General features: G+C 45.2%; 1 protein-coding gene across 3 annotated transcripts in view; it reads left to right on the top strand.

Moving 5' to 3' along the window:
- Positions 1–17,140, top strand: part of ROPN1L (rhophilin associated tail protein 1 like) — a 114,107-nt gene that overhangs the window by 32,892 nt on the left and 64,075 nt on the right. Inside the window, exons 1-2 of one of the 3 annotated variants that reach the window (XM_040353388.1) lie at positions 35–155; positions 16,229–16,364. The exons of 1 other annotated variant lie outside the window; for it this stretch is intronic. The gene's annotated coding sequence lies outside the window, so the exon portion shown is untranslated. Of the gene's footprint in view, positions 1–34; positions 156–16,228; positions 16,365–17,140 lie in introns of those variants that run through there. One more of the 3 variants, XM_040353386.1, reaches the window with a different exon arrangement.

Below are 17,140 nucleotides of genomic sequence, written 5' to 3'. Positions count from 1 at the left end.
CTTAATGGTTAGTTTTTCGTATCACGTGTCTTTACGTAGGTTTGGCGCGTCCATGTTACTATGGAAATAGTTGCATGGAGACCTGAACGCCTTCTAAAGCCACATTACCGTTGTATCTTCAAGTTATTACCGGGGACTGGGGAATTCGGCTACAGGTAGGGAAAAGGAGTGCAGCAGTACATCGATTTTTAATCAGCCATTGCTCATAGTGGGGTGTTTCATGTCATGAACGTGTAAACTGGCTTGGAGAAAGCTGTTGATATTGATATGGATTTTGGTTAGAGTGAACCATACACTGTACAATTTGATTGTACAATCTCCTTCGACCCTTGGTTCACAACTGTGTTTTTTAGTGCGTTTTGCAGAAACGCACTACAGTCCATTTAACATGGTTTCCAATGGATCTAGTTTACACCTGTGCGTTTTGAGACATTTTATTCAAAAGGATAAGGGACTTTTATTCCTGCAGCAGAATGCATTTTGTGGGTAAGAGACTTCAGTGGACCCACACTAAGGCCCCCGTACAGACGAGCGGACATGTCCGATGAAAACGGTCCGCCGGACCGTTTTCATCGGACATATCCGCTGGGAGATTTCGGTCTGATGGCTGTACACACCATCAAACCGAAATCCGCGCGGACAGAGAACGCGGTGACGTAGACGACACCTACGTTCTCTATCGCGCAAGTTCAATGCTTCCACGCATGCATCAAATCAATTCGACGCATGCGCGAGATTTATGTCCGCTGGTTAGACGTAATAACCAGCGGACATGTCCGCCGGACAGCTGCCCAGCGGACATGTTTCTTAGCATGCTAAGAAACATTTGTCCGCTGGAAATCTGTCCCCTAGCCTGTACACACGATCGGATCTGTCCTCTGACACTGGTCGGCGGACCAGTTTCAGCGGACATGTCCGGTCGTGTGTACGAGGCCTAAGGGGTAGATTCACAAAAGAGATACGACGGCGTATCTCCAGATACACCGTCGTATCTCTGAGTCTGGCCGGTCGTATCTATGCGCCTGATTCATAGAATCAGTTACGCATTGATTTCTATTAGATCCGACCGGCGTAAGTCTCTTACGCCGTCGGATCGTAACTGCATATTTACGCTGGCCGCTAGGGGCGTGTACACTGATTTACGCCTAGAATATGTAAATCAGCTAGATACGCGAATTCACGAACGTACGCCTTTTCCTAGGCTTTTCCCGGCGTAAAGTTACCCCTGCTCTATGAGGCCTATATGTGGCGTACCAATGTTAAGTATGGCCGTCGTTCCCGCGACGAAATTTGAAAAATTTACGTCGTTTGCGTAAGTCGCCCGTGAATGGGGCTGGACGTCATTTACGTTCACGTCGAAACCAATACGTCCTTGCAGCGTACTTTGGAGCAATGCACACTGGGAAATTCCACGGACGGCGCATGCGCCGTTCGTGAAAAACATCAATCACGTCGGGTCATGGTTAATTTACATAACACACGCCCACCTCTTCACAATTTGAATTAGGCGGGCTTACGCCGGCCTATTTACGCTACGCCGCCGCAACTTTCTTTTGAGAATACGGCACTTGCCTGTAAAATTTGCGGAGGCGTAACGTAAATAGGATATGTTACTCCGGCACAAAATTACGCCATTCTACGTGAATCTACCCCTAAAAATGCAAGTGTTGCGTTTTTGATGTGTCTTTGAGGGCCGGTTCCCACTGGAGTAATGTCCGACATTGCATGTGATTCGCACCGCACTGCAGTGCAAATCATATCTGATCTCCGTGCGATACGATTTCAGCCATACAGATAGTATGGCTGAATTTGCATCGCATTAGGACCAAACTCGCACAGGAAGCTTTATTTGGTCCGCAGCAGAATCGGATCCCATGTGTGTTCACTCCCATGCGATCAGATTCATGTCCGAATTTGCAGATTTGGGGGTGTCATTAACTTTAAATGTAAACAGTTCACATAGGGCAGTGTGAACTGCTGTCAGGAGACATGAGATGCAGGAACCTGCAGTGGATGACAGGAAGGAAAGTATGACAGTTCTGTTCATAGGGCCAGATTCACAAAGAGATACGACGGTGTATCTACAGATACACCATCGTATCTCTGATTTTTACTGGTCCTATCTATGCACCTGATTCATAGAACCAGTTACGCATAGATAGGGCTGAGATCCGACAGTGTCACACTGTGTTACACTGTCGGATCTTTTTTTGGATTTAAAAATGGCGCCGGGGGCGTTCCCGCTGATTTACACTGAATAATATGTAAATCAGCGAGATACGCGAAATTCACGAACGTACGCGGACCCGACGCTGTGTTCTTACGTCGTTTCCGTAGCGCGGTACCCGTCGTATACTTACCCCTGCTAAAAGCAGGGGTAAGTATTGTTAAGTATGGCCGTCGTTCCCGCGTCGATTTTGAAATTTCCTACGTCGTTTGCGTACGCCGATTCACGTACACGCGCGTCGCAAGTCCCGCTCACGTCGCAACCACTGACGTCCTATTGACGTCAGTGGGAGCAATGCACGCCGGGAAATTCCCCGGACGGCGCATGCGTATTTAAATCGGCGCGGGAGCGCGCCTGATTTAAATAGTACACTCCCCCAGCCGCGGAATTAGAATTCCGCCGGGGGAGTTAGGATCCGCCGTCGCAAGTTTGGAGGTAAGTGTGTTGTGAATTTGACACTTTCCTCACAAACTTGCGAGGGCGGATCATAAAACACATAGGTTACACGGATCTAAAGATCCGCTAACCTTTGTGAATCTGGCCCATAGAGTGTGGCTTTGATGCAACTTTACACTCCCTGGCACTCAATTTTCATCAAAGTAGTGCAGGAACCTTTATGGTTGCATGTAAGGGTTGGGGTTATGGGCTAGGGTTAGCGTTAGCGGTAATCATTAGGGTTAGTGGTAATCGTTAGGATTAGCGGTAATTGTTATGCCTTGTACACACGATCATTTTTCGGCATGTAAAAAACTACGTTTTTTCCAACTTCATCATTAAAACGACGTTGCCCACACACGGTCGTTTAAAAAAAAATGCTCTAGCAAAGCACGGTGACGTACAACACGTATGACGGCACTATAAAGGGGAAGTTCCATTCGGATGATGTCACCCTTTAGCTGATTTTGTGTTAGTAAAAGACGATTCGCGCTTTTCTGTCTGTTAGGCTGCTTTCACATTGAGGCGTGCAGCTGCGGTGACGGTATAGCCACGCTATTTGTAGCGCGGCTATACCGTCGTATTTACCGCGATATTCGGGCGCTAGCGGTGAGGTTTTAATCCCCGCTAGCGGCCGAACAAGGGTTAATACCGCGGTATTACCGCGCTTTCCCATTGATTTCAATGGGAAGGCGCGGTATAGGAGCAGTGAACACACCGCTCCTATACCGCGGTAAAGATGCGGCTGGCAGGACTTTTGGAGCGCTCCTGCTAGCGCACCGCTTCAATGTGAAAGCCTTCGGGCTTTCACATTGAACACTACAGGGCAGGTTTTTTCATGCGGTATAGCAGCGCTATTTTTAGCGCTGTACCGCATGAAAAACGCCTCAATGTGAAAGGGGCCTTACAGCGTGATGAATGTGCTTACTCCATTACGAACGGTAGTTTTACCAGAACGAGCGCTCCCGTCTCATAACTTGCTTCTGAGCATGCGCAGGGTTTTTAACGTCGTTTTAGCCCACACACGATCATTTTTTACAACCCGAAAAACGACATTGTTTGAAACGTTGTTAAAAAATGCAGCATGTTCGATTTTTTTTTGTCGTTTCTCAGAACCCGAAAAATTATGTGAAGCCCACACACGATCATTTTAAATGACATTTTTTAAAATGCCGAAAAATTATCGTGTGTACGTGGCATTAGGGTTAGCGGGAATCATTAGGTTTAGTGATAATCATTATTGTTATGGTAAGCAGTAATCGTTGGGGTTAGTGGTAAAAGTTAGAGTAAGAACATGATTACCACTAACCCTAACAATTACTACTAAAGCTAACCTTACCGATTACCGCTAACCCTAATGATTATCGCTAACCCTAACAATAACCACTAACCCTATTGATTACCGCCAACCGTAACTCTAACCCTAGCCCATAATCCTAACCCTAGCATGCGACTTTAGATACATAAAGGTTCCTGCATTACTTTGATGCAAGTTAAGTGCCAGAGAGTGTAAAGTCGCACCAAAGTCACACTCTATGAACAGAACTCTTATACTTTCCCTTTAGTCCAAAAAACGCATCAAAAACACCCGTTAAAAAAAGCAAAATGTGCTGAAAAAATGCATCAATCGCAACACGCATAGGTGTGAACCCTAAAACTCACTATTTACTATACAATCTGATTTTCAGCAATGGCCTTCTTGGGGATCGGTGACTAAAAAGTGTGTCTAAAAACGCAGCAAGCACCGCAAAAAGCACTGCAGAAACGCTCAAAAGCAACATGCATAAATGTGAATCCAACCTCAGTTTGGGTGCAGCGTTGTATGACCGCGCAATTGTCATTCAAAATGTGACAGCGCAAAAAAGCTGAGAATTGTCCTGGGCAGGAAGGGGCGAAAGTGCCTGATATTGGAGTGGTTAAAAACCGCACTGAAAATGCGGTAAAATCCGAGCAAAAAAGCATAATACGTTTTTGCAGCGGATCAGTGTGAAAATGGCCTTAGCTCAAAAAAAGTGCTTCATTTGTTTAGTGTTTTTGATCCCATATAGACGTTAAAGCGGAACTAAACCCATCGATTTAGCAGTTTAAAAAAACAGTTACATTCCTGGCATTCTCATTTGCTTGTGCTCTCAACCAAACTGTCAAACCATCAAATGTCTGATGACATAACTGATCATACATGCAGCATCATGGCAGTTGCAGATCAAACAGAAGCAAAGATGGCAGCAAACATTTATGAGGTACATCATCACATGCTTTAGCAAAATCTGCACAAATGATTTGCCAGGGGGTCGTTTTATGGGCGGCGGGAGAGGTCTTTTTTTAGATCTCACATTAAAGAGGCTCTGTCCTGAATATTTCTATTATTATTATACAGGATTTATATAGTGCCAACAGTTTACGCAGCACTTTACATCTTGAGGGTAGACAGTACAAATACAATACACTTTAATACAGTAGGAATCAGAGGGCCCTGATCCTTATGCCGCGTACACACGATCGTTTTTCGGCATGAAAAAAAATGTCATTTTTCAGCATGTCCAAAAAACGAAGTTTTTCCATCTTCATCATTAAAAACGATGTTGCCCACACACCATCGTTTTTGAAAAATTATGAACAAAGCGCAGTGACGTACAACATGTACGACGGCACTCTAAAGGGTAAGTTCTATTCGCCTTTGGGCTGCTTTTAGCCGATTCCTTGTTAGTAAAAGACGATTCGCGCTTTTTTGTCTGTTACAGGGTGATGAATGTGCTTACTCAATTAGAATGGTAGTTTTACCAGGACGAGCGCTTCCATCTCATAACTTGCTTCTGGGCATGCACGGGTTTAAAACGTCGTTTTTGCCCACACACGATCATTTTTTACAACACAAAAAAACGACATGAAAAAATGCAGCATGTTCGTTTTTCAGAAGCCGAAAAACGATGTGAAAAAACGATGTGAAGCCCACACATGGTCATTTTAAATGCCGAAAAATGATCGTGTTTAACGCGGCATTAGAGATTACAATATAAGAGGGAAGGTCAAGAGATACAAGAGTTAATAATTGTAGGGGATGTGCTGATAATGAAAATTAAAGTACAGTTGTTAGGTGGGGGCCAGATAGGCTTCTCTGAAGAGATGAGTTTTCAGGCATCTTCTGAAAGTAGGCGAAAGGCGGACAGATTGGGGTAGAGCATTTCAGAGGATGGGAGAGGCTCTGGAGAAGTCCTGAAGGCGAGCATGGAATGAGGTGACAAGGGAGTTAGAGAGCAGGAGGTCTTGGGTGGAGCGAAGAGAACGATTAGGTTGGTATTTTAAACTAGGTTAGTGATGTAGCTGGGGACCAGTTTGTGGATGGCTTTGTAAGTTATTGTTAGTATCTTGAATTTAATTTGTTGGTTGAGTGGCAACCAATGGAGGGATTGGCAGAAAGGTATAGCAGACGCTGAGCGGTTTGTGAGGTGGATGAGCCTGGCAGCAGCCTTCATGATGGACTGAAGTGGGGATAGGCTATTTAGAGGGAGGCTATCCCCACTTACAATGAGGAGGGAGTTGACGTAGTAGAGGTGAGGGATGACCAGGGAGTGGATTAGAAGCTTTGTGGTTACATTGGTTACAAAGGGGCTTATCTTGGAGATGTTGCGGAGGTTGAGGCGGCAAATTTTGGATATTGATAGGATGTGGGGCCGAAAGTTTTTTCGAAGTCAACTTGGGGGGACAAGTTGATAGTTAAACTATTGAAATTGACAGAGAAATCAGGGGAAGTGGCACCTGGGCGAGGAAATATCATGAGCTTGGTTTTGGATAGGTTGAGTTTGAGTGACATGCAGGCTGATAGTAAGTTGGTGATGCGTGAGAGCTGGGGGTGGAGAGATAGATTTGGATGTCATCAGCGTAGTGATGATATTGAAAGCCATGGGAGGCAATCAACTGACCCAGGGAGGTGGTGTAGATTGATAAAAGAACAGCAGAACCTTGGGGGCCCCCGAAAGTGAAAGGAAGAGGAGAAAATGGAGAGGAGGAAGTAGAGTTGTAAGTGACACTGAAGGAGTGGTGGGATAGGTAGGATGAGAACCAACAAAGAGTACAGTCACGGAGACCAAAGGAGTGGAGTTTTTTGAGGGGGTGGTCCACTGTGTCAAAGGCAGCAGACAGGTCCAGGAGAAGTAGTACAGAATAGTGTCTGTTGCTTTTAGCCATTAGTAGGTCATTTGTGAGTTTAAGGAGCGCAGTTTCAGTGGAGTGTTGAGGGTGAAATCCAGACTGAAGGGGATCAAGAAGTTTGTTCATGGTCAGATGGTTGCTCAGTTGGTTGTAGACCAGTCTTTCAAAAAGTTTGGAGAAGAAGACTAGTAAAGAGATGGTAGGTTACAAGCGATGTTTACATTTCTTGTAATAGGAATAACAGTGATCAAAAAACATTTCTTAAAGGGTCAGTGTAAAAGAAAAGTTAAATATTAGGGCTGCGGAAATTAACGATTAATTCCTCAATTAATCGTTCATTTTTTTTTTGATCGATCAACATTTTTTTCATTGGTACTTACCTCTCAGCCGACTTCCGGGTCTTCAGGGAGTTCCGTTGTTTCCTGTTTCCTTCCATCACCAAGGCAACGCTGACGTCAACCAGTGCCCCCGGCTCCCAGTTGGCCTGCTCTGGTTCCTGCCGCACCCCCACCACGGAGGACTCTGCCCATCGCGGTGATGTACACTGGCTCCCGCATGGCTTGATTCACTGAGCGGTTCTGTTTACATCTCACGGTGGCGTTTGCAGTGTCCATCCCTGGGGCTCCACCACTGTGTTTATACTTCTGCTTGCCGGCGGGGTCTCACCATCTGCCATATGCCAGAGCAGTCATACGGCACCCCTCTTTATTCATCTGGGTTTCCATAGCAAACTACCGGTAGTTGTTATAGTTCCATCCACGGGACACCAGTATGCCGATGGACTGATGTTAACCCCTTTCATCCTGAACTCAGCAGTGGTATCGTTCTAAAACATTTTTTATAGCATTATCTTTACTAGCTACATGCTCCTATGACTGCTTGCATTATTTAATAGTTTATGTAGCTATAACAATTTTATCTTTAGTGCAACATTTTAATTATTATTTTACTCACTGCAAGACTATAATGTTTTTTATACCATTTCCTATATCTGTATGTACGTTATAATTATTTGAAATTAGTCGATTAATCGATTAAAAAAAACGATTAGTCGAACATGAACATTTTAATCAGTAACAGCCCTATAAAATATATATATATATTTTTTTCTAAAGAGCCCCTGTCCCTCCGAACTCATATGCCCACATATGTAAAGCATATGTTCAAACCACACATGTGAGGTATCGCCACGAACATTGGAGCGAGAACCATAATTCTAGCACTAGACCTGGAAGCGTGACATGTTGGGTATCAATTTACTTGGTGTAACATCATTTTTCACAATTTACAAAAAATTGGGCTAACTTTAGTGTTTTCTTATTTTTTTATAAAAAAAAGTGTATTTTTCCCCCAAAAAAATGCTTTTGTAAGACCGCTGCCCAAATACGGTGTAACATAAAGTATTGCAACAATCTCCATTTTATTCTCTAAAGTCTCTGCTAAAAAAAAGAATAATAAGGTTTGGGGAGTTCTAAGTAATCAGTAATACTGATTTTAACTTGTAAACAACAAATGTCAGCTATCCTTAAAGTGTAAGTTCACTTTTACTGAAAAATCTGTAAGGTGAACTTACCTCTCACCCCCCCCCCCCCCATTTCCTCTGACCTGTTCTGGGGCCTGCTATAGCCGCCTCACTATTTTGGGGCTTAGAAATCCCCTCTACATTCACGCGTCTTCTTTCCTGCTGAGAGGCCAGGCTACGAGGGTTCTTATTGGTCGGCACCGCCCATGTGATGGCGCCGACCAATTAGAATGTTTCTAAATGTCCCTCCTGATTGGGTTCATTTAGGAAATGAAGCTCCAAGGATTTCTAAGATCCGGAGCCATGAGTCGGCTATAGGACTGCTCAGAACGGGAGATTATCGCACTGCAGATCGGCGGGACTGGGGGGGGTTTCCTGTAAATATGATCTTACCCTTTAGGCATCATTAAAATCTTGATTTATGTCCCCAAGGGCAGTACCCAGGCCCCAACACCCTTTTTTATGTCCAATAACTTGCATATAAGCCTTCAACATGGGGACTGATTTTTCAAGTTCGGGTCCCATTGACTTTAATAGGGTTTGCTGTTCGCGTCCAAACTTGTTCCATGTTCGGGAGAACTGGTGCGAATCGAACCAGTGGTTGTTTGGCCCAACTCTAGTCATGATTTTTTCCTCATGTCTTTATAATGGTGCTTACTAAGTTCTTGGTGTTGTCATCTTTTTAGCTAAAAGATGTTTGCACAAAACATATACATAACACCACACAGCAATTGTGGCTTACCCTGGATGTAGAATTTCCTTGCCAAGCATGTGTGGATAGATTTGTTGGGAGTAGTAGAGTGCAGGAGACTTTGCTGTCCCCTCAACTCAACACATAGCCATTAATGTCTAAACCGCTGGCAACAAAAGTGGGTATCCTTACTCCGGGCTGTGTAGATATACACAGCCGAGGAGGGCGAGACGGCTTCGGTCCACAGTCACTCTGCGACAGCCAATGAGAGATGCGGCATTCAACCCGGCAGCACCGATTCGTCTTGTCCACACCCACCCTGGACACTTCACCCCTGGCCCCAGAGCCCTGTGGGAAATGTAGCTGTATGGGGCAGGTGTTCAGCGGGGGCGGGATACACCTCATACAGGATGACCAGCTCTTCATCTTTGCATGCCCACAGAGAGGGCTCTGCGTGCCAGCTGTGGCACACGTGCCATGGGTTCACCATCACTAACCTAGGCTATAAGAAGATTGCCAAGACCCTGAAACTGAGCTGCAGCACGGTGGCCAACACCATACATCGGTTTAACAGGACATGTTCCACTCAGGCCTCGCCATGGTCGACCAGCGTCATATACAGAGGTTGTCTTTGGGAAATAGATGTATAATTGGTTCCAGCATTGCTGCAGAGGTTTAAGGGGTGGGGGGGTCAGCCTGTCAGTGCTCAGACCATACGCCGGAAGGAAGCTTCTTCTAAAGATGATGCACAAGAAAGCCTGCAAACAGTTTGCTGAAGACAAGCAGACTAAGGCCATGGAATACTGGAACCATGGCCTGTGGTCTGATGAGACCAAGATAAACTTATTTGGTTCAGATGGTGTCAACCAGGTGAGGAGTACAAAGAGAAGTGTGTCTTACCTACAGTCAAGCATTATGGCGGGAGTGTCATGGTCTGGGGCTGCATGAGTGCTGCCGGCACTGGGGAGCTACAGTTCCTTGAGGGAACCATAAATGCCAACATGTACTGTGACATACTGAAGCAGAGCATGATCCCCTCCCTTCAGGGACTGGGCCGCAGGGCAGTATTCCAACATGATAACGACCCCAAACACACCTCCAAGACAACCACTGCCTTGCAAAAGAAGCTGAGGGTAAAGGTGATGGACTGACCAAGCATGTCTCCAGACCTAAACCCTATTGAGCATCTGTGGGGCATCCTCAAACGGAAGGTTGGAGAGCACATGGTCTCTAACTTCCCTCAGCTCTGTGATGTCGTTATGGAGGAGTGGAAGAGTGAACTCCATGCCCAAGAGGTTTAAGGCAGTGCTGGAAAATAATGGTGGCCACACAAAATATTGACACTTTTGTCCAAATTTGGACATTTTCACTTAGGGGTGTACTCACATTTCTTCTACAGACAACTATATACAGAGTCACTTTTATCACAGTGGATAAATTTTGGACTTTATATTTAATTTGTTCACTAGCACTTTTTTGGTTTATTTCCATCTTTGGTGCTTCACTTTGTATTTATTAGGGTTGTCCCGATACCACTTTTTTAGGACTGAGTACAAGTACCGATACTTTTTTTCAAGTACTCGCCGAAACCGAATACCGATACTTTTTTTTAAATCTCCCCCCACAAATGCAGCCATGTCCCACCACAAATGCAGCCATGTCCCCCACATATGCAGCCATGTCCCCCCCCATATGCAGCCATGTCCCCCCCCATATGCAGCCATGTCCCCCCCATATGCAGCCATGTCCCCCCCATATGCAGCCATGTCCCCCCATATGCAGCCATGTCCCCCCATATCCTGCCATGTCCCCCCCATTTCCAGCCATGTCCCCCCCATATCCAGCCATGTCCCCCCCATATCCAGCCATGTCCCCCCCATATCCAGCCATGTCCCCCCCATATGCAGCCATGTCCCCCCCATATGCAGCCATGTCCCCCCCCCATATGCAGCCATGTCCCCCCCATATGCAGCCATGTCCCCCCCATATGCAGCCATGTCCCCCCCCATATCCAGCCATGTCCCCCCCATATATGCAGCCATGTCCCCCTTACCGTACATGCTGCCGCGCCGCCGCTCGATTAATACAGGCGGGGAACATTACAGCTTTCATTTGAATAGCTGTAGTCTTTCGCGCCGCGCAAGGGGGAGTGTCTATACGCGGCACGAAAGACTACAGCTATTCAAATGAAAGCTGTAATGTTCCCCGCCCGTATTAACCAAGCGGCGGCTTGGGGATGCAGCGGGGATGCGGCGTAGCGGCGGCAGGGGTGCAAGTATTCTATTTCGGTATCGGGGGTATTTGCGGGAGTACAAGTACTCCCGCAAATACTCGGAATCGGTCCCGATACCGATACTAGTATCGGTATCGGGACAACCCTAGTATTTATTATATTTTTTTTAATATAACATTACATCAGTAGTTTTAAAAAAATGTCATTAGTCCTTTAAGATTTTTTTTTTTTTTTTTTAGATGCCTTCAAAGTGTTGTTGCTAGGCAGAGTAGTTAATCTTCCCACTTCCTGCACCTAGGTGCTTAATGCTTCCTAACCTACACCGCACAGACTCCTGGGAACGTAGTGGGTGTAACTTTCCAGGAGTCTGTGCACTCCCCAGTCTCGAAGAATCATGTGACTTGGACAGTACAGGTGCTGAAACCTGACCTGAAAACTATTACATTGCTTGTGCAGCACTGAGCATGTGCGAGATCTGCAAGGCTGAAATCCAGGAAGTCCTACAGTCTGGCTTCATGATGCCCACACTTAAGATGGCCCCAGTCAATTTCTATTTTATAAAGTGTCTAAATGCTGCAACAACCTAACAAAACGGACCTTAGTTTACAGACTAACTTTACTAGAATACATTAAGCTTGTGTATTATAGGGGTATTTATATTTAAAAAGGGAAATTGTGGCCGGAACTCCGCTTTAATAAATTAATTAAATTGCACACATAATATGAAAACTATGCAAATGATTAACCAAAGTGATAATACCAAGCGTGTCATGATCCTACGGGGTAAAATGACCGCACCAGCCAAGCAGACTCTGGCTGGAAAAAGCGCCCAGAGGCGATTCAGTTCGCATGAGTAGCGCTATACAAGTCATTCATTCATTCATTCATAATATAACGCAATCATTGACTGAACAAAATTGTGTTATTCAAAATTTGGACATGACCCAAAATAATATGTATAGGTTAAAATGCACCAAATGAATATAGTGAATAAATAACCAATATTATATAAATAAATATAATAAATACTAGGGTTGTCCCGATACTAGTATCGGTATCGGGACCGATTCCGAGTATTTGCGGGAGTACTTGTACTCCCGCAAATACCCCCGATACGAAATAGAATACTTGCACCCCTGCCGCCGCATCCCCGCTGCCGCCGATGCTTGGTTAATACGGGCGGGGAACATTACAGCTTTCATTTGAATAGCTGTAGTCTTTCGCGCCGCGCCGCGTATAGACACTCCCCCTTGCTCGGGTGAACTGTCCAATCCCGAGCAAGGGGAAGTGTCTATACGCAGCGCGGCGCGAAAGACTACAGCTATTCAAATGAAAGCTGTAATGTTCCCCGCCCGTATTAATCAAGCGGCGGCGCGGCAGCATGAACGGTAAGGGGGACATGGCTGCATATATGGGGGGGACATGGCTGGATATGAGTGAGTGAGTGAGTGAGTAACTTGTATAGCGCAGCAAATGCAAACTTAATCGCCTCAAGGCGCTTGGCATCCAGCGTTGTACAGGTCTTTCAGAAGAGGTGGGTCTTTAGCTTTTTCCTAAATGCCCGGTGGTTTTCTTCCAAGCGGATGGTCATGGGTAGAGCATTCCAGAGCCGTGGTTCTTGGACCGAAAATCTTCGTTCTCCTTTCGATTTGTAGCGGGATTTAGGAATTTGGAAAAGGTTTTGGTTGGTTGACCGGAGCATGCGCTTGGTGACGTACGGTTTTATTTTCTCGCTTAAGTATTGAGGAGCTTTTCCCTGTGTAGATTTGTGGGTGAGGCAGAGCGTCTTGAATGTCACCCTGTCTTGTACGGACAGCCAGAGGAGGGACCTCAAGACTGGGGAGACTGATTCCCACGGCTTTTTACCTGTTACCAGTCTGGCTGCCGTGTTCTGGACGACTTGTAGACGTGCCATCTGGTATTTTGGTAGTCCTAAGTAGAGGGAGTTTGCATAGTCGAGTCGTGAGTTGATGATTGTTCCAACCACTACTGCCGTGTCCTCTTTCGGGATAAAGGGGATGAGTCTACGTAGCATGCGGAGCAGATGATGAGAACTGCTGACGACTGATCCTATTTGTGCATCTATCGTCATGTCTGAGTCGAAGATGACTCCGAGACTTTTGATTTTTTTGCTTGGTGCGATGGTTTGTCCGAGGATGGTGGGTGGTATCCATGTGGTCCTAGAAATGGATTTCTTATTTGCGTGAAGGATGAGTAGTTCTGTTTTGGATCCGTTAAGTTTGAGGGAGCTTTCGGTCATCCAATTGTCGATCAGTGTGAGGGGGGGGACATGGCTGGATATGGGGGCACATGGCTGCATATGGGGGGGGACATGGCTGCATATGGGGGGGGCATGGCTGCATATGTGGGGGACATGGCTGCATTTGTGGGGGGACATGGCTGCATATGTGGGGGACATGGCTGCATTTGTGGGGGGACATGGCTGCATTTGGGGACACATTTAAAAAAAGTATCGGTATTCGGTATCGGCGAGTACTTGAAAAAAAGTATTGGTACTTGTACTCAGTCCTAAAAAAGTGGTATCGGGACAACCCTAGTTATATGTACACTTATATCTTTTGAGCATGCCGAGAGTAATATTTTGACAGCACGGTTTTCCTTTCACCTTTATATGAAATGTGGCTTAAACCTGATTTTTTTTTATTTTTTTATTTTTTTTTAAAGCCAGCAGCTACAAATACAGCAGCTGCTGACTTTTAAAAAATGGACACTTGCCTGTCCATGTTGCCCGCGACGTTGGCAGCCGAAGCCGAGCGACAGCTTGGCTTTGGGCTTCCCCCGCCGCCATTCTCGGTGGGGGAATCGGGAAGTGAAGCTCTGCGGCTTCACTGCCTGGTTTCCCAGAACACAACAGGGGGTGACGCGAAGGGGCCGGACTCCCGCGGGAGTCTATACCAGGAAGTGGTGCAAATACCTGTTTTATACAGGTATCTGCACCCCCTCCCCCCTGAAAGGTGTCAAATGTGACACCCGAGGGGGGGAGGGTTTCCGAAAAGTGGAGGTTCACTTTTGGTTGAACCTCCGCTTTAACCAGAGTTTTATAAAGTGGCAGGATTATCGTTTCATCACTGGAGTATATCCCTTTTTTCATGCATGCTAATATTCTGCTGGCTGTGCTTTTCTCCAATTAGCTGGTACCATTACAGTCAGTATGCTGTCCACAAAGAATAGGAACAATGGTCTGGCTATAACCTGACTGAGTTCTCTGCATATTCTCGGGTTTAAGCCATCCTGTCCTGGTGATTTATTTGTATTAAGTTTATCTAGTCTTTCCTTGACTCCGGCCTCTTTTATCCATAAGGGTACGTCCTGTGTTGTGTCACTAACAGTACTGTCACGCTTGGTATAACCCTCCTTTTCCTGTGTAAAAACCGACAAGCGCGCCTAAAACAAATGAGGAACAGGGGGACGTTTTTTTTGTAAACTAAGCATGACCCCACGTAAATTACGCTTTTTTCAAACGGCGCATGCTCGCGCATGCTCAGTATCACGTCGAATTTTCAAATTAAATTACGCCCGCTCAATGCCTAGACGACGTGAACGTAACTTACTCAAAGCCCTATTCGCGAACGTTTTACGCAAACAATGGAAAATTCAACGCTGCCCGGACGTCCATACTTAACATTGCGTACGCCTCACTATAGCAGGGGTAACTTTACGCTGGTCCGACGCCTTACGCAAACGACGCATATAGATACGCCGGGTGCACGTACGTTCGTGAATCGGCGTATCTACCTAATTTGCATATTATACGCGTAAATCTGCAGAAGCACCACCTAGCGGCCAGCGTAAATATGCATCTAAGATGCGACGGCGTAAGAGTCGTATCTAGGCAAAAATCTGGCGTACCATGCTTTCTGGATACACTTCTTTGTGGATCTGGCCCGTTGTGTTTACCTTGACACTGTGTTATCTCTTCTCAACACAAACAGATCTCTTTCTTACTACTTATATGTGTACAGATCAAAGAACATTTTTGTACACAAGCTCTGCAATACAGACAAGCTTATTTTAAATTTAGAGAGAATTTATTTTTACAGACATCACCCTAAAACCATTGTTCAACTGTTGCCATTTAGCTTTTTAAAGACAAACATAATTTGTGTATGTCTCCTTCTATTTGGAATATAATTATTTCATACTGCAGTTAAAAATAATATAATACAAATTATTTGTCAGGTCACCTGTGGCCAGGTGACAAGTGCACCCCGTTGGGGTCAGGGATGCACCACAGGGTAGTGAACCCTATAGCCGACTGCTGCTAACAGAGAAGAAGCGTGAACCCAAGATCCCCTAAGGCGCAGAGTCTAAGACCCAGGTTTGTGTTCACCAGAGCCTCTAGTGGTGAGGATGGCCTTTGTCGCAGCTGGATCCAGGTCACGACACCTGGGATCCCCTAGGTCACGCTCCGCAGGGAGAGAGGGGAAGCAGCAAGCAGGACAAGCGATAGTGATGGGTAACCCGAGGTCAGGGCAACAGGCAGACAAGGGTAACCGAGGGACAGGCAAAGGCCAGGGTCACAGGCAAACAGGAGAAGTCAGGGACGAGCCAAAAATGGTACACAGGAAGGTAATCGTAGCACACTGCAGACAGGAACTTAAGCTAACAACACGGTTGAACAACACTGCAGACCTGTAGTGCAACAGTTAATATAGACTTCCTGGGATGGCCTGGGTGGGGCCATACAGGAAGGAGAGGTGATAAAAAGGCAACCAGAACAGAGTCAGGCCTCTAATGAACAGATGGAGACAGGTAAGCTGCCAGACTTTATTGCATATCCACAACATTATTTTTGCCAAGTATATTTAAATGGTTTTAGTTATGTGTATGCGAAAAACATCCAATTACCTAAATGGTAATAATCAAAATTATACATTACCAGTATTTAAGAGTTCTTTCTGTTTGAGAAGCCAAGTCCCTACATCTTTGCATTCAATCTCTCACTTCCAGCTTCCTTCAGAGATAGAGTGAGAGCTCTCCCATCAGTGACCCTCCAAGATTCCTCCCTGGATCCATCAGCTAGCTCCCTTCAAAGAAGATCTCCTTGTGTCTTCTGCAACACCTTTTTAACACCCCCAAGAAGTGGGTGTGTATCTCACTTTACTACGTCACTGACAATGTCATATGATGCTATGTTAGGTAGGCTGCTATAGCATCCAAGGATGTGGCCATTTTGGGTAATGCTACTTTTAACCTGTAGGGGCGATGGTTTATAAGGAATAATGATTCTAATGTTGACTGACGTGACCTTTGCCCCTAGCTTGGTGGAACACCATTACTTGTTAAACGATGTCAAAGAAATGACAACAAACCCAGACACTCTGGCAATTTCTCAATTTATGATTGAGATAAGGTTTATGATCAACACTAATGGTTTGGGAAGTTCCTTTGAACTAATACTGGAATTTAAGTTAAGCAGTCTCTAATACTTTTAAGCTATTATAGGATCTATACTTGGGACCCTAGTAATGTCTATTAAACGGGTTTATATATGGATATACAATTAGTACATAAATATACTGTGAAGATATTTAAAAGGAACATTATTTAAAATAGTCAATACCACAGGAATTGAATCAGCCCCATAGCATCCATTATACAAAGACAATACTATGTTTTGTGCTAGTCTGTACCAGTCCTGTTATCTTATTTATCTTACCAAGTGTCTAAAACCTTTGAGTTATAACCTGGGAGATGGTGCAGCCAGACATCCATAGTCTCTTGTCTATTCATGAGCTCATGAACTCATGAACTTTAGAGACAAAATGGTCTCTTATTTGTTCATAATATACATGAATAGGAACAAATGCAAAATATACAATATGTGACTTTATGGGCCAGGTTCAGGTACATTTGCGTATC

Source organism: Rana temporaria, chromosome 5, assembly GCF_905171775.1.
Source record: "Rana temporaria chromosome 5, aRanTem1.1, whole genome shotgun sequence".
NCBI classification, from domain to species: Eukaryota; Metazoa; Chordata; class Amphibia; order Anura; family Ranidae; genus Rana; species Rana temporaria.
This window is presented reverse-complemented; position numbering and strand designations above follow the sequence as displayed.